We start from the raw sequence: 24,860 nt of genomic DNA, 5'->3' as shown, positions 1-24,860 counted from the left end.
TTATGTCCTAACCTCTGCTTGGTGATTAATGAACAAAAATATATCTTCTGTGACTTGGAGAATGCTGGGTATTTTTATTGGCTCACACAGAGAAAGGTGAAAACAGAGGCAAAAAAAGAGAGAGAGAGAACCACTGTGACTCAGATGAAATGTGATTTTTGAACTCAATTAATCTTGAATATGAATGACCTGGACCCATTCCTAAGGCGATATCAACTATTTAATTGGTATTTTTTTTCCTTGTTTGTTCCTTATTGTGAATAACACTTCTAGAAATTGTTTAAACTTTTTGGTTTGTGTTTTAGGAATAATTTATTCTTATTTGAACTTTGCTCATTAATACATTTACTGCAGATTACATATACCCACACTGATGCTCTAGACCAGGGTTGGGTAGAGCTAAAAATGCTCAATGATCTCTGGAGTAACTCTTGCTCTTTCAGAGAGTGGGAATAGTTTTATAACACTTGAAGTCTCTGTCTATTGGCCTGACATCAAGAGAATGCTCTCAACTTAAGAGTATGAAAGTTATCTGAGCTTGGTAGCAAGAGCAGGATCATTGATGCCATCGTTCTCTTGTGTGACTCTACCAAGTAGTAATTATATATCTATGTATATTTGTACACACACAATACATATATGTGTTTGTATGTGTATGTTTGTGCATATCTATATTTATATCTACCTATTATTATCTATATTTAGGTAATAATATTATTTATCTATAACCTATTTATTAGATACATATGAAATCATTCTAACTCTATCTCCTAGAGTACCAAGTTGGTATTATTTTCCCTTAAGAGAGTGTAAACACCTTGAGAGGAGGTACTGTTTTTTTTGATACATAGTACCTGTAGTTGACATTGAAGTAACACTTCAGATAATATACCTAGGATACTGGAATAAATTGTTCTTACCATAACAGATGTAGGGTGGGAGTCTAATTTGATGGGAACCTTTTATCTGGACATAAACATCCTGTGTAATTTCCCAAAATACTGGGATGGATAAACATGGTGAGACCTGACAATATTCCAACATAATTAGTAGTGAAGACTTTTGTATGTGATTTGGTATCTTAATACTGCTCCTTTTCTCCTTGGATCCAGCCAAATATGTTCCAAGAGCTATAAGCACTCTGTACACAGCAGACCAGGAACTGGAGGAAGAGTAGCAATAGATCAATGTGTAAATGGGGGAAACAGGTGGGTTGTGGGGAAGCATCAAGTAGGGAAGGCTTGGCTGGGCTTGAGCCTTCATCTACTATTAGGAGTCATATTACCCTCTATGTAAAGATTCTTTCTGGACATGGATCCTTAGGGAAAGAGCATGAAACCCAGAGTCAAAAGACCAGTATGTGCAATCTGACCTTGCCACTCTTACCTTATGGGCTGCTGGCTCATGCTGCTGCTGCCTTAGTATGTGTGCTGACTTAGCCTCTCTGTATCTCATTTCCCCCCAACTCTGAATAGGGATAATAGTATTTGCCCTCTTCCTCCTCACTGGGATATTGTAAGATTGAAATGAGACAATCTATATGCAGAGCATTGAGCTCCTCGGAAGAATAGCTCTATAAATCTAAGGTAGCATTAGTATTTTATTTTTGATAAGGAAACTCCATAAAGCACCCAGCTGTCATTGGCTTCCCATTCCCTGATATTTATGGTCTAATAGTCAATAGTCATAACTCGTTAGTGTTATATCTGCCCGATTAATGAGAGTTTGGAGTAATGAAGCTTGCCCAGTCATGTATTATGTCTAATGTTAAAATACACATGCAAGAGTGACAGGAATCTTTACAATAAAGGCAGAAATGAAGGGCAAAAGTCATTAACTTGCTCCCTGCGGGCAGGGATCATTTCATTTTTTGTCTTTGTATATCCCTAGTGCCTAGCTCTGTGCCTGACATATTAAACCCTGAATAATTTGTAAACTGATTGATGAGCTCTGCCTTTCTCTACCAGTTAGCTGACTAACTCCTTTGTATTTATAGAGGCTTCCAGATAACTTATGTGAACTCAGCTGACATGGCCAAGGGATTAAGAGGAAGAGGGATAGAAGACTTGATATGCTGGGGAAAGGATCACTGTAATGGGAAAGGGTATTAAAAGGCACCTGAAATGTCCATTTAGTGTGGTAGGCTTGAATAATTTAAAAATAAATTATAACTCTGGAAATATATTGATACCATTCTCACTCCCATCCCCAGTATGGCAGAAGGCAATTAGAAAAGAGTGATTACATTCTCCTTCTTTCTCAGAAAAAGATGTAATAGAGGCAGCTCCAGCAGAATGACAGCAATAGGTCGCAAAGAAGCAATGAATAGCAATTTTGGAGACCAGGAGGGATTATATACATAGAGATGGGGTGGAAAACAACGAGACTCAGGGTTTCATGCTCTTTCCCTAAGGATCCATCCCCAGAAAGATTCTTTACATAGAGGGGCAGCATGACCCCCCACAGCAGATGAAGGTTCAAGCTCAACCAAGCCTTCCCTCCCTGGTCCTTCCCCGAAACCCACCTGTTTCCCAATTTACCTCGTTTGGGAGATTGCCACGATAGGGTCTTCCGGATAAGAATCAATGTTTCCTTGCCTAAATTGAGAGTTGTTTGAGGAATGTTACCTATTCCAGCAACACTGATAGTGGATGGGAGATTATCACACTTTATTTAGGAAGGATAGGAAATGATTATAGCACTTGATTTCCCTTTGATATTCACTGTTCAGTTTTGTTTTAAATAAATGCTTTGCTATTTGTCTTCTGACTCCTGCTAAGTCTGTTGGTTGAAAAAATACTGGTGAGGGACTCAAGCAATATTTGTACATTTATGATTATCTAAAATATTCTACATAAAATGTGAGATGTTAAGGCAGCTCAGAATCAAATGTTGTTCATATATACTTACTAATAGATCTAAGAACTCTTATTTTAAAGGGATTTAAAGTTATATTAGTCACATAATAGCCAGTGGGGGATTAGGAGGGAATAAAGTCAAGGATTTGGATCTTTTTTGTTTTGCAGGCATTTGCCTCAAAAATTTCTTTTTTGAAAGAAGCTTCCTTAATTTAAGCTTCCTTAATTTTTCCTGACAAGTTTCCGAGTCAAATCCTACCTCAGTAAATGAGTGAAATATGACAAGATTGCGAAAGTATGATAAGGATGGGTTGTTTGGTATACAGCTTAAATGAAAAAATTCAACTTCCTGAGAATTCTGTAGAGGGATTAGAAATTTATGATCATGGGATCATCAATTAAGAACTAAAAGGATTTTCAGAAGCCATCTAATCCAACCCATTCATTTTACAGATAAGAAGACTGAGGAATAGAGTGGTTGTCCATGGCTGTAAAAAAAAATAGTGAGGATTTGAACCCATGTTGTCTGACTTCAAACCCAGCCCTCCATCCCCTACACCATGGTAAAAAACAAACTAGGACTTGGAGAGCAATAGTAATATTGAACTGAGAGCAGTGTTCATATCGGAAAGTACATGGTTCAGAAAAAAATTCATTAGTCTGATTTGTACTTAATCTGATTGACCCTGAATAGAAATGACTTAGTTTGAAACTTTTATAGTAAGAAATTGGAGCTAGAATCTGCTGGGTTTGGGAAGCCAGTTAATGAGGAAGAAAATATCAAGGTATCTGCTTATCCCTGTCCAACAGTAGCAGAGATACAGACTAAAACATACTACATTTGGAAGTGGATTTGGTGAGCAAATGCTATGTTATCTAAATTCACTCTCTCTCCAGGGACCAAGGTAGCAGAGGGGAGAATGAATTCCCAGCTGTTTGAGAGAAATGTTTGTATTTCTGTCCTTGCTCTATCATTAAAGTAAATATATATCTCTTAGTAAAACTTTTCTTAAAATATGAAGTGTGGAGTAAGAGAATTCAAATGAGTTCCCTCATTCCTGTATTAAGCAAGATAGCCCAAAGGATATATGGCATCACATCAGATCTCCTGCCTTTCAAAGGAGGAAAAGACATGCTATTCTAGAATGCACCAGGATGTTGCCCTTGAAGTAAAGTGAGAAACATCATTCCATCATGCCAGGTCTCTTGCCTTATGGGAAGAAAAGAAACAATATTCTTTTTTTGGAAGAAACATATTCTTTCAGTTTTCTCCCTTGGTCCCTTCACCTGAACTGCCAAAGGTCATTAGAGTACTCTATCTTGAAACCAAACTCTTAGGGATGTTGATAACCTAATTGAATTATTGATTAATAAGCTCTCTTTGAGTTATACTCTTCCCATCACAATGATTCTGAATCTACCCCCCTCTTTTTCCATTTTCCATCTCCTACAATCTGATCTTTATTTGGGTTTTCCTCAACCCAACTCTTTCCCTCATTAATGATCCCTACTCTAAGGCTACCAATCCCTTCCACTGTGGCCTTTGGAACACTCCCTAAGTAACAAACTTCCTTTCATCTTAAATCTTTTCCTTTCTTACTCCTTCAGTCCTTTCACTCTCACTGAAAAAATTACTTCCTCCTGATGACAGAACCACCCTGACCTCCCTTTCCAGCACTAGCTCTACTTTCACTCATTCCCTGATTTTACCAGTTGAGGTAGGAAAGTTGAAATAGTCTTTGTTCCCTGTTACCACTTCCAGCTTCTACCCCAGTCACTATCACTTAATGACCTCTTTTTTATTGAAGTTCATTCTATCCATATCTACTATTCCTCAAAAAATTCTGGCAGCTGTAGTCTGTTGACTTTTAGGACATTCTGTTCTTTCTGGGTCACAGAGTTTCTTTCCCACTCCCTACTCACATTCTAAGGGAGTTGATATACAAATTGATATTCCCTCAAATACCCTAACCTCAAAATTCTCCACCTTACTAATTTCCCATGACTTACTCTTCCAAGATACTTCAGCCACATGCCCAAAGATGGTCATATCCTTGATTTTGCCATCATCCACAAATGAGCTACTTCTATGTTCAGAACGCTAAAATTCCCTTATCCAATCACAGTCTGTTATTCTTCTTTTTCTTCTGCCTTGAAAATTCAAACTCTTGTTCATTCTATGACTTCTAATGTTTTGACCCCTCAGTTCTTTCTTAAGCCAAGACCCCAGTAAGGTTACACTTTCTTCACTTCCCTCTCTTGATCCTTCTTTCCTAAGTCATCACCCCTGAAAAGCTATACTTCCTTTCCTATCTTGATCCCTTGGTGAACCAGTTCAAATCTATGCTGTTCTTTTCTTTTGAATACTTTGCCTCCTTGTCCTATTGAGGATCTTGTTCTGCCTCAGTCTTGGATTATTCCCCCTATCCTTTGCTACTTTCATGACACTGAATGGCACTAAAGGAAGTCATGAAATGGATGCCATGTTGACTGAGTCCACCACAAGTTTATATTACATTTCTCACTCTAGCAAGACAATACTTTTACATGCCCCGATTAACTTACTTGCCACAGCAATTCTTACAAATCTTTTTTTCTCCCTCCTCTAACCTACAACCCATGATTCTTTCTCCCCCCACACTTTTAATTGAAAACTTTGCCTCATATTTTACTGAAAAAAAAATTGACGCCATTTTCTAAGAACTTCCTCTTCTCCCCCCTTCTTCATCTCACATCACCTAGATTCTTTCTGTTGTCTCCTCTTTTACCCCTGTCTCATAAAAAGGTAGCCCTTGTCAAGGCTACCTTTCTACATATACAAATAATCTCATTCCATACAGAGCCAGATTTCCTCTTCTATTATCCTTACACTTTCACCATAATCTCTCCCAGTTTACTGGCTACTTCCCTATTGCCTACAAATCTCTTTTCATTCTCAAAAAACTTTTTCTTGATCTGTCAAGTCCTAGGTGCCATTAACCTATATCTCTCTTCCCTTTTATTGTTAAACTTCTTAAGAAAATCATCTACTACTGATTATCCCCACTTCCTGTCCTTACAATCTTTTCTGAGAATTCTATGGTCTAGTTTCTAATCATTCAATAAAAAGTCCTCTCTCCAAAGTTACCAATGACTATTAATTGTCAAATCTAATGGTTTTTCCCTCCCTCTTATCCTTCTTGACCTCTCTAGAACAATCCTTGGTACACTGTTCTCTTTATTCCATAAAATTACTCTTTCTTGGCTTTTCTTTTATTCATCTGGCCATTTCTTGGTCTCCCTTGCTGGACCTTTACCCAAGCAAAGGTGGATGTCTTTCAGGACTCTGCCCTGAGTACTCCTTTCTAAGGATCATCCTTGTGATATCAGTGGTCCTCTTTGAGAATGAGGGATGAACAAGAATAATGGTCAGCAAACTCCTGGCTAGAGAGCCATATCCCTCCTTTTACCTGTTTTTATATTTGTATCTAGAAAATTTTAATGTTTTTAGATACAATAAAACTTTACTTTAGAATGTAAAAAATATTCTTAGTTCCAAGTAGGTGGTCCATTGGGTAGATGGCTGACTAAAGCTCTATATTATTTAACTCATGAACTTATCAATTCTCATGGATTCAATCATCTTCTCTATGCTGATGATTCTCAAATCTACTTGTCCAGCCTTAACCTTTGTTCTACCTTCTAAATTTGTATCTCCAAATGGCTATTGGGCATTTCAAAGTGGATAACTGGTAAATACCTTAAATTTAATATCCATAACTGAATTCATTATCTTTCTTCCTTGTGAGTGCTGATGGCACCATTGTTCTTCCTGTTACCTTGGCTCTCAATCTATGTATCATTCTTGCTTTCTCACTGTTTCTCACCTTTTCCCTTATGACCAATCTGTGGCCAAGCCCTGATCTTTGTGATATCTCATATATATACCTCCTTTTTTCTCACCTGACACTGCCATGGTCCTGGGACAACCCTCATCACTTCATTCCTGGACCATTGCAATAGCCTTTTGTTTGTTCTCCCTGCCTTAATTCTCCACTCACTCCAATCCATCTTCCACTTAAATATCAAATTAATCTTTCTAAAGCACAGGTCCGACCTTGCCAGTCCCAATTCAATAAATTCCAGTGGCTTCCCATCACTTCCAGGATTAAATATAACATCATCTGTTCACCCTTCAATGTACTTCACAAGCTGCCCATCCTACCTTTTTATATCTTATTCATCTCCACAAACTCTTCAGGTAGGAACACTGGCATCTTTGCTTGTCTTCCTCACATAAGACACTCCAATTTCCAACTCTGAGAATTTTCATTGACTGTCCTCTATGTCTGGAATTCTCTCACTCCTCATTTTTGCCTCTTAGCTTCTCTAGCTTCCTTCAAGTCTCTGTTAAAATTCCATCTTCTATGAGAAATCTTTCTTGATTTTTATTTGATATTTATTACCTTTCTTCTACTGAGCATTTCAAATTTGTTAGAAAATGGGCTCTGTGAGAGAAGGGAGTGTCTTACTTTTCTGTCTCCAATTTTCAGCACTTAACACAGTATTTTGCATGTAGTAGAGGTTTAATAAATATTTTATTCATTTACTCATTCCTCCTGTCTGTATCTTGTTTGTGTACATAGTTTGCATGTTATTTCCTCTGTCAGACTATGAGTTCCTTGGGAGCAAAAACTGTCAGTTGCCGTTTTGCATTTTTAGCACTTATCATAGTGCTTGGCACTTATTGATTGCCTAACTAGAAGGTTAACTAACTACTTCCTTCCCTCCCATGCCTGGCACAAACTCCTCCCTTACCTCTTCCTTGAAGCTGCAGCTTAGACATTTTTGGCATGGAATGCTTCCTGCACCCCATCTCCCAATCCCTCACAACTACTAGCACTCTTCCTCATATTATACCTTTTATTTAATAATATGTGTGTATATACTTTATAAACATATGTGTTATCTAGAGACCCAAAAGTACATATGTATTTATTTCTGTAACATGCTTATATTTCTTTTATATATTATTTCTATATTTATAACATGTTTATATTCATATGTTAAATATAAATAGCACATTGTGTATATTTATTCACTTTATATAGACACATATAGATTTATTAATTTTATATAATTGATGTTTTCCATATATTATGTAAATATTATGTATCATATGCATACATTTTATGAATATTACACACATATACATAATATATATACAAGGTATATAATATATGTATATACATATATGTGTGTTATCAAATATATATTTGGAAGTAGAGAAATAGAGAGAAAAATATATACTTTCTCCTATTGAGACATAAAAATTGAGAGAAAGATTAATTTTATTTTCTGTATTTGTGTATCATCTAGCACAATGGCTGGCAGGCATTAGGAGGAAGTTAATAAATGCATGCTGGTTGATTGCTTTGGTACTCTAAAGAACTCATGTAATTTCTGGCTTCACTAATAGAAACAAAGTGTTTGGAATGATATTTAAAATTTTGTACTCAGTTTTGAACTCCACATTATGGAAGAGATTTCTGATGATCAGGAGTTCATCTAGAGGTTGGTGGCAAGGATAAGGAGGAGACTCAAAATCTTGTTATATGAAGACTGAGCAAAAGAAATAAATTTGAGATTTACCTGGAAAAGCAAAAAAAGGATTTATAGACAAGATTATAAGCCTTATAGACAAGGATAGTTATCTTCAGATTTTTGAGTGTTGTCTTTGTGATGGTATTAAATTTGCCTCAACTTGGCCCTGGTGGATAAATCTGGTGAACACCTCAGTGGGTTGCAACCAAAGAGAGGCATATTAATGACTGAATTGCTTGAATGCTGGGTAAATCACTTACCTTTTCTATGCCTCAATTTTCTTATCTCTAATTAATGTGTTGGACTAAATGATCTATAATTTGGAATCCAACTCTGAATCTGTAATTTTATGGGTTTCTGAATCTAACTAGAGATGCTCCAAACTGGATTTTATAGTGTAGCAGTTTGAATGGATTTATTGACAAATTGGATGTATCAAAACCCACAGAAAAGAAAAAAGATAGCAGAGACACTGTCAGAGAGGAAAAGGGGCTGTAGATGAAAGGGTCATAAATCTAGCACTGAAAGGGAACTTCAAAAATCACTGAGTTGAACTTTTTCACTTTGCTTTGAGAGATTTTACAAGTGGCTTGCCGGGGATGACTTATTAAGTGTTTGAGGGAGGAATTGAATTCAGGTCTTCCTTAGTCCAAACTCTTCTCACTTTACTGAATTGCCAGATTATGCAGTCTAACCCCCAGGGCAGATCATCTTCCTGAATTCGAATATGGCCTCAGAGACTCACTAGTTGTGTGACCCTGGCCAAGTCACTCAACCCTATTTGTTTCAATTTCCACATCTATAAAATGAGCTGGAGAAGGAAATGGCAAAATACTTCAATATCTATCAAGAGAACCCCAGAAAAGGCTATAATCCTCGCTTAGAGATGAGGGAGCTAAAATAAGTGGTGACATAAAGCCAAGACCCGAGTCTAAGACCTCTTTTATCTCAATGTAGTCCTTTTTTTACTGAGCTACCCACTTGAGGAAATTTCTAGTTTTGCCCTAATCAGTGCCTGAGGAGGGAGCCCTGGGGACCACAGGTCCTAAAGCTACTGTGTAGAAATCCTGCTGTTTGACACAAATCCCAGAAATCAATAATGCTGCATTTTCAGACTTCACCTTATCCTGGGGGAGGGAGTAAGGTGGGAAGATCATTGTGAAACCACAAGTTTACCTGAGAAAGTAGCTTGTGAAAGAAGAGAATTCTGGGGCTTATTGGTCAAGACAGGTTTCTCTGCTCTGTTGATTTCAAACCGTTCTTGGTCTTGCCCCAAGTTCCCTGTGCTTCCCTTTTTGAAACAGAAAATCAGTTGCAGGCACATCAAAGGGGATTAGCACTCTCCTGGCACAGGGTTTTGTTTTCAGCTGCATCAAGGGAAATGCATCCACTTAACTGCAGAGTTATTTCCCAGAAAGCTGGAGGTCACCGTTTCCCAACCTGGATCCATCACACCTCGGATAAAGGAGGAGCAAAATTGGTCAGCTTTGTTTTTCAAGCCTAGCAAAATAGGTCTCTGCTTAAGCTCCAACACAATAAATTGCATTAAATCCTTTCAGCATGGCTTCTGTGACTATGTGAAAGGGAAATCACACAGTAATTGTTTTAAATGACACCGTTGCTAGAGCCAGAGAGTACATCTTAATTTAGTCATCTGTGTGGTGCCACTATTTGTATGGAAATGTTACTGAAGACACTGGAAGTTTCCTGCATAAAATCAGCTTTTAAAATTTTGCTTGGTAAACTGTCGCCTACATGGGTTAAACGTGGACTGATTTAAACATGTCTTCGGAGTCTCTTGAACACCTTTCTTCAAAGACTTGAGTCCCAGGGCCAGTCTGTGCATTTTGTAAACAAATTAGGATTTTTCTTGGTCCCTTAAGGAGTTATTTTAGCCAAGGTATCTATAATTCCTGAGACTGTGGCATTTAAAGATTTTCTCTTCATTCCTAATGGAGAAGACCAAAGGCAACTGCCCACATAGATGAACCTCTGAGCAGAGTGCACTGTCCGGGGATGACCAACATTATAACTATCACTGTGTACGGCAACCACCAGTCTCATCCCAAGGTCTTACTCCAGGGAGAAAACACCCCCCTTATTCAAGCTGCAAAAAATCTGACCCTGGAAGCAGACTAAGAACTACTGTCATTGTTGACAGGCTCTCTCTCCTCTCCTGACATCAGCCTTGCTCAGAGAATTCAACTCCCATATAAGGACACAACTGAAGTCCCTTCAGCAGGGCTCCAAAGTGAGAGTCAACTGTCAGCTAAGGGTGGATTTTACCCTAGGGGTATTTCTCTTTAGCAACAGCTGACTTTCACAACAAAAGAGCCTCGTGTGTATTGGAGTGGGAGAGAGAAGGGAGGTTAAAAGATCTCCACCAGAGGATGAAATCACTTGGCAGGCGAGCCAACATTGGAAGCTTGGTCTGGGCCACAATGTGCCATTTTGAACTCTGTGGAATTTATTTTTCTGTGTGTGTGTGTGTGTGTGTGTGTGTGTGTGTGTGCGCTGGATAAGAAATTATTTGGGTTGTGTTGTGGTTGGTTTTTTCCCAAGGAATCATGGTTGGGTCATGTAAAACATTAGGACAATTGCTGATTATGTAGAGATATTGGAATCAAAGATAAGGCACCAGTTCCATAAACCAATCTAGCCATGAACAAACATTAAGCACCTATGTTATGCTAGGCACTATATATACAAAGACAAACATTTAAATAGTTCCTGCCCTAAAGGAAATTATGTTTTATTGGAGAAGTACAACATGTAGGAAGATAAGTAAATACTGTTTCATACCAGTGTCTGAAAGGGATTCTCTCTGCACTTGGAAAAACTGAGTTGCCTATAGCACTGATTTGCTAAGTGTGATTTGCCCAGAGTCATACAACCAATATGGTCAAAGAGAGAACTTAAATGTAGGCATTCTACCATACTCTCCTGTATGTATGTAGTCTACATTTCTACAGTGACTCCCTAATTTATTTGACTAGGAACTCTTTTGTTGTTGTTCTGTCCTTTCATTTGCATCTATCTCTTCCTGACTCCATTTGGAGGGTTGTTTTTTTTTTTTGACAAAGACCCTCTCCCTCAATCAAGCCCAACTCTTAGTCTTTGCCCTTAAGGAGCTTATATTCTACTGAAGAGAGACAACATAGACACCAGGAGTAACTAGAAGCAGACTGGTAAATGTTTAACAATTGGCTCTACAGGGGAAAAATGTATGCGAAATACACTTTTAAAATTAAACTGCATTATTTACATTTTCTTCCTCATTTTCTTTAGTTCAGACAAGCAAGAAATTAATGAGTCAAGATCTGATTTGTAGCATTTGCTAGTTTACAGGTGTAAATGCTCACACTGAAAATTTAAAGATGGACTTTCATTAGCAAACCCCTGGAAGTAAAAGCAAGTATTAAAGGAAGGAGTACTAATAACTGAAAGGTAAGATTATAAGAGGCAAAGATCATAATAACATTTATATAGCATTTTAGGTTTCAAGAAGTATTTTCCATAGTTTATATAATTTGATCCTTACAACAGTCCTTTGAAGTTTGGTAACATTGTTATCTCCATTTTACATATTAGGAAAATTAGATTTAGAAAGGTAAAATTAAGTTAATAAGTATTAGAGACGCTATGGTTCCCCTGACTCTTCCCACTACGGCATTTTGAGCTTCCATGAAAAGAGCAGGGAGTAGATTCTAGGGATGGGAAATGATATATTTGAATGCAAGGTGGAATATTGAGTTCAGAAAAGAGCTATCAGTCCAACTTGACTGGAATGTCCAGTTCTTGAGAGGGAATAAGAGAAATAAGACTGCTGTTGTGAACTGGAGCTAGATTATGAAGGGTTTTAAATACCAACCTGAGAACTTTGCATTCTATTCATCAGATAAAAATACACAAGCCATTAAGTAATCTACAATAAGACAAATTTTTTTTTTTCTGTAGAATATTTATATATTTTTAAACTCTGACTTTCATTCTGGCTGCTGGTCTAACTTCTTAACTGTAACTTCTTGATTCAAGGTTACCAACAATTTTTAAAGTATTAAATACAGTGGCCTTTTCTTTGTCCTAATTTTCTATCACTTCCCTACAAATTTTAATGTTGTTAATCACCCTTTGTCACCATGCTTTCTCTTCTTTAAACTAATGACTTCACTCCCTAGCTCTTCTGCTGCCTTGTTTGACCATTGTTCAATTGCTTTTGTTGAATCATCATTCATCTCCTGGCCCCTAAGTATGAATGTCCTCTAAGGATCTATCCCAGATCAACTTTTCATCTATGTATATTTTCTCTCTTCCAATGATCTAGTCTGCCATTGTGGGTTCAGTTTTTACCTTAAATAGATGATTCTTAAATCTATACATTCAGCCTGAATATCTCTCCTGAACTTTAGTCCTACAAAATAAACTACATGATGGACATTTCTAATTGGATATCCCATTAGTACCTCAAATATAGTATTTCCCTTCATTAGCTCCCCTGCTCTCCCCTATTTATCTTTTTTCTTAATTCCCCTGGGTCTGTATGGTATAATATCATCCTTCCAGTCCACCAAATTTTCAAATCCAGAGGCCTACTTTCTCTTCCCATTCCTCCAAATCTACTCCATTGCCAAGTCTTTTTCATTGTGCCTATGCAATATCTCTCCCATTTTTCTCATTTTCATTCACATAGTCGCTTTTATGTTGGGGCTTATCTCCTTTAGCTAAGCTCTTGTGCCATCTTCAATGGAAAGGAAGCCTTTTCTGTTTGATCTCCCTTATTCCAAATTGTCTCATATTTACTTATCTGTGAACCGGTATCAACCTCCTCCTTCTTTGTATCTCAACAATATCCTTGGTAGTTTGTTAGGTTCCTTACTAGGTGCTAAATCGGTACTTAACAATTCTCTAGCTCAGAGTTCACACCTTTAGTTCACTCCTTATTATGCTACTTTATCCAAATGATTTCCTCTCTCTGGAAATAAACTTAAATTCATAGTCAAAAATAACAATAATAGTTGGGCATCTTCATGGCATTTTAAAGTTTGCAAAATGCTTTATACATAATTTTTCATGTCATTTACAGAAGAGGAAACTGAGTCTGAGAGAAGTTAAGTTTATTTCTGAGAATCATACAATGAATACATTTCTGATTGAGCATTGGAACTCAGGTTTTCCTGGCTTCAAGCCTGGCACTCTATCCACTATACCACCTAGCTGCTCAGGAACACCTGGGTTCAAATAGTGCCTCTGACTCTTAATGGCTGTGGAATTGTATGGTACAGTATAGATGATCATCTGCATTGGTAAAAAGAATTTCTTCCCTGGGAGCTCTTTACCTTGATGAAATAACAAATCCAGATCCAACCTATCATTTATTACGTGCCTTCCCCCTTGGAATATAATTGTTAGTTGGAATCCTATCTCTTGCTTTGAGTCATTTTCATGTTATCAATGTATTTGGCTTTATGGGGCTCTGAAGACACCTGCATTTTGCAGGTAGGTCAGTGTAATCCAGATGGAGCCCCTCTCTTGAGAAGGGGATTGGCTCCTTAGAGGTGTGAACTAAAGGTGTGAACTCTAAGCCAGAGAATTGTTAAGTACTGATTTAGCACCTAGTAAGAAACCTAAGAGTAGTTATCCTAAAAGTGTTTGGTAATTACTAATCTAACCACCAAAGTGTTCGGATTCCCATTAACCTGGATGTTATTCATAGTTAAGCATCAGGAATTGGTTATCACTTCCTTACCCTGGTGGTTATGAGTTTTACTCAACACTAGAGGGCACTTAGAAGAAATGTCACATTCTCTCTGTTACATAGAATGCTATCTCCATGCCTAGATTTGCTACTTTCTAGGTAGATGTGTTATTTTCCTTAATCTAGGAGGTATGGTCCATGTCCATTTATCCTATTTCTCTCTTGGTTTTCACTCAACCCAGGGGTCAATTCTGCTCTCTTTGTTTCCCCTGCTGCATTTTAATGGAGCATGAGCATAGGTGATAATGAAATCAACCCCATAAGCATGTTTTGTATGCAGTTCTTTAGGCAGCAAGGTGTCACAGTGGAAAGAAGTGTAGATTCAAAATCTTTAGATTCAAAATCTTTAGATTCAAAACATTTAAGATAGTGTTTACTACATAATAGATGTCATGTACATGTTAGCTATTACTACTATCAGTCATGGCCAATAAAGAAAAAATAACAAAACCAAATATATTACATATATACATATACATCTATGTGTATATACTATATAATATATTAAATGCATACAGTATACATAAATAGGGATATATATGCATGTAATTGTATATATAAACATATAAATGTATACACACATGTATATAATTTATGTTTATAAATAAAGGCACTGGCAATGTAACCACAGTTTTTCCTAGTCTCCAGGAAATCCAAGCCCAGAAATTCTAGGACAACAGCTTATATCCTTCAACATTGACCTCCCCCCAAAAAATTAAATGTCCAAGGTCATATATGCAGTGAGTGCTTGATCCCAGATTTGAATCCAGATTCTCCCACTCTAAATCTTAAAAAGAGAAGCAGTGTGGTAAAATGGTTAGAGTCCTGGTTTTGTACCAGCCACACCTCTGACATGTACATGCTGCGTGACTCTGGGCAAATCACTCAACCTCTCAGTGTTCTAAGCAATTCTCAGATTGAAAATAGCAGAGAACATGTTGAACTGCATTAGTACTAGAGTTTTCTCACTTGGATATTCCCTATTTAAATGAAATCACAGGTTCAGTACCTCTCCATATGATTTCCCCTGGAAGTCTTTTTTTTCCCCCAAAGAAAACATCCCTAGTTTTTACAATTGATCTTCAAAGGGTGTGTGTTTCCATCTTTTTCCCATCCTGGCCACTCCTTTTAACTCCTCCTGGACTTGGGATTGTCTATAGACTGGGGAAATCTGTGGATACATTGCCAGTACATTTATTTATAAACATAAATTATATATTTGTGTGTATAAAAATATATATATATATATGTACATTTTTGTATACAACCACAAATACATACATACATACACTTATTCACATAAGTTTTATGTGCATGATATGTATGTAATATATTATATACATATAGGCGTATAGGCATATATTATATATTTGGTCTTATTCTTTTTTCTTTATTGTTCATTAATAAGAATAGATAACATTTACGTGGCACCTATTATGTAATAGAAAATGAAAATGAATACACTACCTTGTATTGGTAGAATAGGGCAAATATCACAAGAAGGTCAATAGTGGAAAGGTTTGATATGCAACAAAATATTCTCAGCATGACTCCCTTGCTGATTCTAAAACATGATTCCCCAAAACAAACAAAATAAAAAACTGGAAATTAAAGAGGTATCCTTAGATTATGGAATGCTAAAATAAGTTTTAATACACAGATATAACAGAATATTACTGCATGGTAAGAAGCAATAAATATGACAAGCTTTAAGAAAAATTAATTTGTATAAAGTGATATGAAATAAAGAAAGTATAATATATATGACTATAAGAATATAAATAAAATACCAAATTATAATGATTAATTATAATGAATAGTCTTGGTGATACTCTTTCCTATCTGAGTTTCAGGGAAAATGCATTAGCGGCCAGTATCTTCAAAGGAGATTTCCTTGTGCCATTGAAGTCCTAGATCAAGACTCTATCCATACTCCTTTAACTTTAAATTTAATAATCTTTCTAGTATACTACACTATCTCCGATTCATCACTCCATTGAAATGTGTATTGGTCTATATTTGTTGTTTAATCATTCTAGTCATGTCTGATTCTTTGTGACTCTGGAGTTTTCCTGGCAAAGATACTGAAGTGGTTCATCATTTCCTTCTCTAAGCTCATTTTACAAATTAGAAAATTGAGGCAAACAGAGTTAGGTGACTTGCCTAGGCTCAGAACTAATGAGTGTCTGAAGCTAGATTTGAACTCAGGAAAATGAGTCTTCTTGACTCCAGGTCTAATGTTCTATCCACTTAGCCACCTCTGGTATATGTCAGTATTTTGCTGGTTCTGTGTAATCACTGATTTGGGTACCTTTTATAACAGTGAGATGTCAGTCTAGTTACAACCACTCCTCCTCTTGTATAACTCTTGTCCATGTCCTTTCATAAAATTTTCAGAGATACATCCAACATATGGGGAGCTGTCCTCTAAATTTCTCATTATTGTTTGGATAGCAGTGAATTCTTCAAGATTTACCCACATCTTTTTCCTTCCAGACATTTCTCAGCTACCATCCATTTTATATCTTTTCCAATATAATTCTTTGTTGGTATTAGATTGAGGTCTGCTCGTGTCTGCCATATGCCTCTCCATTATCTTTTCAGTGACCTTCAACTTCAATTCTTGGAAGCTTGGTCTATAAAAAAATCAAGTGCAGAATTTTCTGTACTTGAAATCAGACAAGTGGATATAGGAGTGGGTGAAGGGAAGAGTCCCCTTTCTTTCTAGATGTGAGATGCTATGAAATTTTACCTAGCTCACTTTGTGGAAGGTTTGTCATCTTTTATATAACTCTCACTCAACCTGTCCCCACTCTAGCACCATAGACTTCCTCACAAAGCCACAGGCGGGTCTGTCTGGCTCCCCAGGCCTAATTTTACTCCAAGCATAAAGGAGAAGCCCAACTTTCAGGAAGGTTTTGGAATTTGGGCAGGCTGAATCCTTGCGGCTGGTCCCACACCGTTCCCATTCCTGGAGGTTGAGATTTTGCTCCACCCCATTTACAGAAGACATACCATTATTTTCCTTGGCAAACATTATCTGCATTGAAATAGTGCTTTTTTTTTTTTTTTTTTTTTTTTTAAACTGTGAAAAACAGTGGGTTTGGGAAGCAAGGGTGCATTTTGGTCAGGGTAGATCTAAGACCCTGAGTATTATCTGGCTCTCAGCATCCATCATACTATCCAGCCAACCAAAGTAAAATTTCTCTCTTGCTTATTAAAAGATTTTGGAATTGTGGTCAATGGAAAGGCTCAGTTTGCAATGTGCTTTTCTTTCATTGGCCAAGGTACACATTTCAGCTGCTTAGCAGAAGGAATCTAAATGGGCCCAGCCCTCTGACTGTTTATAAAGTGTCATTTCAGTAATACTAGAAGGCCTAAAAGGTTGTGGTCTTATAACTAGAATTGCGAATTTGGCCCAAGGATAAATTGGCAGCATTTTTACAATATCATAGGACTGGAGGTATCTCAAGGAGTCAAAATGTCAATTCCTGTCAATTTCTAATCATAATGCCACATAGACTTTCTTCAAAATTCTTAGAGAAGAACCTTTACTTCATTTGATAACACATTTCTGAGCTTCCGAATCTTTTCAATCAAAAATGTCTTCCTTTAATCCGATCTAAATCCCAGATTAAGGGAATAATTTCAGCCAGTTCCTTCTTATAATAATTGCAAATAGGGTTGTTATGAGGTTAAAATGGTACAATATGTAAAATGCTTTGCAAACTTCATGAGTTAGTTGTTATTATTGTACATCACCATCATCATCATGGAGAAGGAAAGGAGGGGTAAGACTTTTTGGACCTTATTGCTGGAAACCCCTAATATATACAACCCCCAAGGGAAGTAGAGGTATTGTCTCTCCAGAGATTTTTAGGTGAAGAGTAGCTAACCAGCTCTCTTGCTAGAAGCTAAGGAATTAACTCAATATCCTCTTTTCAGAGTCTTCATTTCCCCTAATACTGGGTTGTATAAGACAATGAGAACAGAGTCTAGCTTCCAGAACCAAATCCTCCAAGAAAATGATGGTCTTCTCTATCTGACAGAGAAAATTGAAAGAGAAGAATATTGTCTTTACCACACCAATTCCTCCAAGGAACAGTGACCCACCTTGGACTTCCCCATCCGCTCCTGTTTTTGAATTCCTCAGGCAATGCTAACTGCTTTGCTGCCATTCACCCAGAGATTATTTGAGATGTTTCAGGACTTTTTGGCTGTCAGCCTGGTCAGCAGGTGGCAGTTACTATGCCCACTTCCTGATGGCTTCAAACTGCAAGAGACTAATAAAATAAGCCCTAACAAATGGCTAACTCTGCAGTAATATTGAATTCTCCGATTTATTCTTGTTGATAATGTGAGTGGAGTACTCCAAAGGGATTGCTAGTAGCATAACCAGGAGATAAAATCCTGATGAATGAAGCATTACCTCATTGCTCAAGGAAAAGATACATAATTAAGAGGGCTGTTGACCTTAATTGGAGCATTGCAGAAAAAAAAAATGTTCTGAGAAGCAATCCTGAATAACAGGAAGTGTCTGGGGTCTATAGAGGACTTTTCTCTGATCAGAGGAACTATCTTTGGTATTTAAAAGGGTATGCACAAATGTGATGAAAAAAGTTGCTAATGTGTTTTCTGAAACTTAGCTGCCAATTAAAATTTTCCAAACACCTTCGCTGAGATTAGGTAGGTCACCTGGTTTAGAGGAAGGACTAAGGTCTGAAGACAAGCCTGTCAGTTTTAGGTAATACTAAAGCACTAAGCAAGTCCAGTATGGCCCATCTTTAAAAACCAGTGCCTCTCTTCACTGGTCTCCCATTCATATGGGAATCATGATCATATCATTCCCACAGAGGAAGTAAGGAGGAAAAATATACCGACAATGATTTCGGAAACGTAGTATTTCCTGAATGCAAACACACGATGTTCAGATCAAAATCCAGAATATGAGGAATTGTTAAATACTCTCATTTTGTAAGAGGGGAAATTTGGGATTGAATTGGCCAGTTGAGCTGAAGCAGAGGATATCAAAGGTAGAACTATATGAAAAACATGAAGGTATGAGAAACACCATTGCCCAACAAAGCTCAGTTTTAACCTTTACATATATATATACCCAGCAATTTGGTGCTAGTGTTTGGCATTTCTATGGAAGCAACCACCTGCTTTTCCACTGTGAACAGTAGGATTTTTATCTCTTTTCCTACTTAACATTTCCCCAGCTCAGCAGCCAGCATCTCTGATCACAGTCCCAGGTAATGACTCGTGACTAATAACTCGACATTGACTTCAATCTATATTCTACCATTTGCAGAAATAGTTGATCAGAAACTTCAGTCAATAGCAGCATCTCCTGGTCTGGGCGCAGCAGAGGGTTTACATAATCAGGGATGGTTTGTCACAACAAATTTCACAAGCAACCGATTCTATCACCTTGGGAATCTCTGGCAGAATAAATAATCACCGTACACATTTTGTTAGCTATGCCTCGTTAGAGATGGATTTTTGGAAATGGCATATTGAAGGGTTTTAAGACTGCTTATCTATCTCTGCTCCTATTAAGTATGCTAAGCTTTTCAGACTCATATTTCAGAAAATTAGATTGTTGTCGTGGTCACATGTAGTGCTTTGGTGTAATGGCTCTGGTGGGAAGAAAGAGGGCTTCTGAAGATCTGGACTTGTAGGTGGTTAGGCTCAGAGGAGTGAACAATGGAGAGGAGGTCTATTAGAAATGGAAAGTAAGCGGAAATTTAACAACAATAATAATAACTAAACTTTATAAAGCATTTTAAGGTTTGCCCAATGATCCGTATATAGATATAGATACACACACACACACACACACACACACACACATATATGTCAATCAATCTTTATGATAATGGCATAAGAATAGTGGACGGTTTGTGTCTATTTTATTTTATTTTTTATTTATTATTTACAGATAATAAGTGTCTTCTTGATTCCAAGACCAGTACTCTAAGCTTGAAGCCATTTAATTATGAAATGGCCTCAAATCAGGATCACTGAATTCCAAAATAAAAATATCATGATCCATGTCTTTCTTCCACAATTCTTTTCTAGACTCCACTGACAGATGCCTCCTCTGAGTTCTCACTGTAGTTAGAGTCAGAGTAACCTGCAATTACTGTGCATCACACAAGCAACACAATCAATTCTGATGGAAAGAGAGGATCCGCAGAAACCTTAGGATGCCTGCTGTCCTCTGCTGCTTGGGAGGAGGTGGAGTACTGTGGGAGCAGGCTGAGACTGGGACAGCCATAGGAGGCAGCTTTATCCAGCATCTGGGGAGAAGAAAGAAATCATCCTTATAGCTTCTTATTACAACTAAAACTCAGAATACAGGCAGGGCTCCTCCAAATGTTGTTACCTTGACTGCCTCCATCTAGTGTGACTCTGTTTTCAAGCAATACTATAGACTTATCAATCTGATTCTATTGAGTTGAATGGAAAATAAACTCTGGAAGGGAGCTAGAAACCTGGGCCTACTACTCTCCATCAATCCATAAATGTTTATTAAGCATATGTGATGTAGCAGTTACTGAGCTAACTACACAATATTAAACTAAAGAACTATTTTCATGGCCATATAACCATGAGTTTTTGTCTGCTCTTTGAAGTGATGATGGGTTAATCCTGATTAATTCTTTTTTTAAAAAAAATCAATTATTTTATCATCTTAAAAACACAATGAGTTCTGAATTCTTTCCCTCCTTCCTGCCTATCCCCTATCTATTGAGAAAGAAGGAAATCTGATATCAATTACATATGTGAAATCATGCCATCATGCAAAAAAAAAAAAAAAAAAAAAGAAGACTTTTTAAAGTTTCAAAACCATGATGCTTCTATTTGTACTCAGACTCTATCAGTTCCCTCTCTGGAGATAGGTAAAACTTTTCATCATGGAATCTTTAGAATTGTCTTGGATCATTGTATTGATCAGAATAGCTAAATCATTCACAGTTGATCATTTTGCAATTTTGATACTACTATGTATATTAGTTCTGCTCATTTCATTTTGTATTAGATCATATAAGTCTTCCCAGGTTTTGTTGTGTTTTTTTTTTTTTTTTGACACTATCCTGCTTATTATTTCTTGTATCACAATTAATTAGTTCTTGAACAAGGAAACTACCAGGTATAATAGGATGCTATAGGAATAATAGTTAAAACTGTGCTTCCCAGGGCTGTTAAATTTTCGGTGTGATTTACAACTCAGAAATTGGCAACTACTACAAATCAGAACTTTGGTTTATATTTTTGATGTCTGTCTAGACTTAAAAAGCTAGTGAAGTAAATATTAATAATTGCCTATTAAACTTAAAAACATATCACAAGCATTGGGATTTTTTAAGAACTGGTTAAATGTTTATTATTTATTTTTATTATTATTATTATTATTATTATTAAATACTTATCAGCATACCACTGAATAAAAACTGACTAACAAGAAAGTGAGTTTCTTAACCCTCTTCAAGCAAAAGCTATATGACTTGTTAGGAAGGAAAACATTTGACACTATTATCAACAAGGTCTCTGTCACATTTGCAAGTATTTGCAATTTTTATGTTTTTAGCAAGTGGTCTTGAAAATCATTTCACTCCTGTAGGTTTCAGTTGACTGAGCTATTAAAATGCTAAAAAAATTGATTAGATGATCTCAAATTGCCTTTTAACTATAACATTCAGATGTAGTAGGCTTTCCCTTATTGGAAGCTTCAGTCAAAGGTTATATGACCACTTGTCTGGAATGTTTAGAGTGAGACCCTAGTTCATGAATGGATTGGACTAGATGGTCTCTCATATCTGCTCTGACTCTGAAAAGCTCATGATTTAGGGGGCAATAGGATAAATGTGCAGGTATGAGATGTATAGATCTATGATTTGAATTTCTATCAAAGCTCTGTTTTTTAGAGATGAGTTCTCATAAGGTTAACCCTAAGGAAACACTAACTATAGATCCACCATCTAGAGTGTTCTGTGATTTGTGAGGAGGAATAATGGTGGTAGGTCTTTCAATTCTCTGTGCCTATTTTAGGAAAGCACCTCCATTATTTGGTCAGCTTTAAAGCATCTCCAGGAGCAAAGCTTTTCTACTAGAATTCTTTTAAAAACAAAATTGCATTGGTTAATTATTTCTGTCAGCTAGGGAAACACAGTGTAGTGGCCAAAATCCCAGCACTCAGCAAGATGAATGGCAAAGTGATACAGAAAAGCTGACAGCAAAGATCTGTCCCTCACAACCTTGACTTATGCTTTCTTCTCTTAAAACAACAAAGCATTAAATTTATTGATGGTATTTCTCAAGAAAGAGATTGTTACAGTAAAGAAGACCTCCAAAATTTGTAAATGATAGCTAGTAAGAGAAAATGCTCATGAGACTCCTAATAAATGATGTTTCCTAATCTATCTGAGACCCAACACCTGTTCCAAGGACCTGCTTAGCATAATTAGGAAACAGGAGGGCCTGGACAGGTCATTGTTTTAAAAAAAAAGTCTCCTAGCCTAATGCTTGATATTATTTTAAAAAAAAAACTTTTAATCTTGTCCAGCCAAGTCAAGATAAATCAGCAAGCAATTTATTAAATGCTATCATGGACCAGGCACTATGCCATGTTCTAGAATCTAGAGGTACAATGCTTCTCTCTGTACTCATCCTTAAGCAGCATATAATTTCATGGAGATCATTCAGACTAGTGAACCACAAAGATTTATGCTGGGCTTAGGTGGTCCAGGAAAAACTCCACAAACTAGATACTTCAAAACTCTACCTTATATCTGTTCTTCCTTGGAGGGAGTATATAATATGATATAATTGAAAAGAGTCTTAGAGATGGAATTAGAAAAATATTGGGTGACAGATTTCAAGCTACAAAAGAACCCAGAATTCATCTAGTCCAAAACTATCATTTTACAAATGAGGAAACTGAGTTTCCTCAGGAAATTGAGAAAGCTGAGGTCTGGAGAGGTCAAGTGATCTGCTTAGTGTCACACAGGTGACAAGTGACAGGGCTAGAATTTGAAACCAGATTCCCTGACTCAAAATATTTCCATTGTATGATACTGCTTTCCCCAGTATTCCAATCCTGACACTGACACTTGTTTCCAGTGTGACCTTGTACAAACCACTTAAACTCTCTAGTCCCCAGCTTTTTCATTTGTAAAATGAAGAGGTTGGACTATATCACCTTAAAGAATTATTGTTAAGTCATGACGTTCCATGATCCCCATTTGAGGACTTCTTGACAAAGATACTGGAGTGATTTGCTATTTCCTTCTGCAGCTGATTTTACAGATGAGAAAACTGAGGCAAGCAGCGGTAAGTGTCAGGGTGACATGGCTGAATTTGAACTCAAATATTCTTGACTCCACTTCAAAGAAAAGAGACAATGAAACGCAGGAGTCCACGATACTGATGGAGATCCAGGATCTCCAGATGGGAGAGAAACAAAATTAATTTATGTGCATTGATTTCACCTTGCTTATGCAGGCAGTTCTGCTATTACTCAACATGTGCTCCCCCAAGGCACTGAGGTATCACAGTCATGCAACAAAAATACAGAGCTTATGAGGAAAATGGGGTTAGGGATATAATGTTCAAAAATTTCATCAATGACAAATTCTTTAAAAATGATAGGAACCTATTAAAAAGCAGTAGCATGGTCTTTTACATATTACATATTATAAAAACATAAATGCCACAATCAATGATAATTATTTCAGTGGCCAAAGGCTGTTGCTTGACCTGTGCCAGAGATGCAAAGACAAAAAAGGTAGGATACAATTCCAGGTCCTGAAGGACATTTGAGTGGTATAGACCAGGCCATCTATGATCCCAGCTTTTATTGAACTAGAAGATATACAATTATCCCTTCCATATTGCTGGAGTTAGGGGCTCAGCACACCCAGGATTTAGAAAATCTATTTAAATTTTTTGGATGTTCCTTCATGTCAGAGAAGAAGTCTGAATGTTTTTCTTTTTCATTTCTGATACTAAAAGATAAACAATGTTGATATAATACAATTTGTGTGTGTGTGTGTGTGTGTGTGTGTGTATAGGTATTGCATTTCAGAGTTTCTAAACTTTTTCTGTGTTGTCTGTGGCTTCCAAAAAACTTCCCCAAAATTCCCATCTAATTTTTCATGCCAACCTTTGATATTGATACTGAAACTGAAGTGGGGAAAGTCACGATGTGGGAAGGGTTGACTGTATGATAAATATGACACTAGAAAAAGACCTGAAGTTTGCCTAAGAAAGCGGGCATCCAAAGAGTTGCAACTTGTGAGTTATTGTAAAATAGTGCTGTTTTCTGCATTCTCACTGTTTTCAGAGAAAGAAATCACACAAAGGCAAATTGGAAATTCAAGTGATGGTCAAAATTTCCCCTAATGTTTCAAATGTGTTGGAACAAATTTGAGTTTTCAAAACATATTCTGAAACACCTGACTGGATTTTGACAGGGATAAATCCCATTGGACAGAGATATCATCTCCTTTGCAATCCTGAGTTGTCCCCAGGGTGTAGATGGTATTGAATGTAACCAAAATTTGTGATACCAATAGCTAGCTACTTTTATTATTCCTGTGGTTAGTGTATCATTTCTCTTGCTAGAGTAGGTTACTATTCAAGACAATAATGGGCCT

General features: G+C 36.9%; 1 long non-coding RNA gene across 1 annotated transcript; it reads left to right on the top strand.

Annotated features, from left to right (window-relative positions):
• LOC141553018 (uncharacterized) lies at positions 1-20,810 on the top strand. The gene is made up of 2 exons (XR_012485262.1): positions 1-227; positions 20,281-20,810. It is a non-coding gene; the product is annotated as an uncharacterized LOC141553018 (long non-coding RNA).
• Positions 20,811-24,860: the final 4,050 nt, after the last annotated feature.

This window comes from Sminthopsis crassicaudata, chromosome 1, assembly GCF_048593235.1.
Source record: "Sminthopsis crassicaudata isolate SCR6 chromosome 1, ASM4859323v1, whole genome shotgun sequence".
NCBI classification, from domain to species: domain Eukaryota; kingdom Metazoa; phylum Chordata; class Mammalia; order Dasyuromorphia; family Dasyuridae; genus Sminthopsis; species Sminthopsis crassicaudata.
This window is presented reverse-complemented; position numbering and strand designations above follow the sequence as displayed.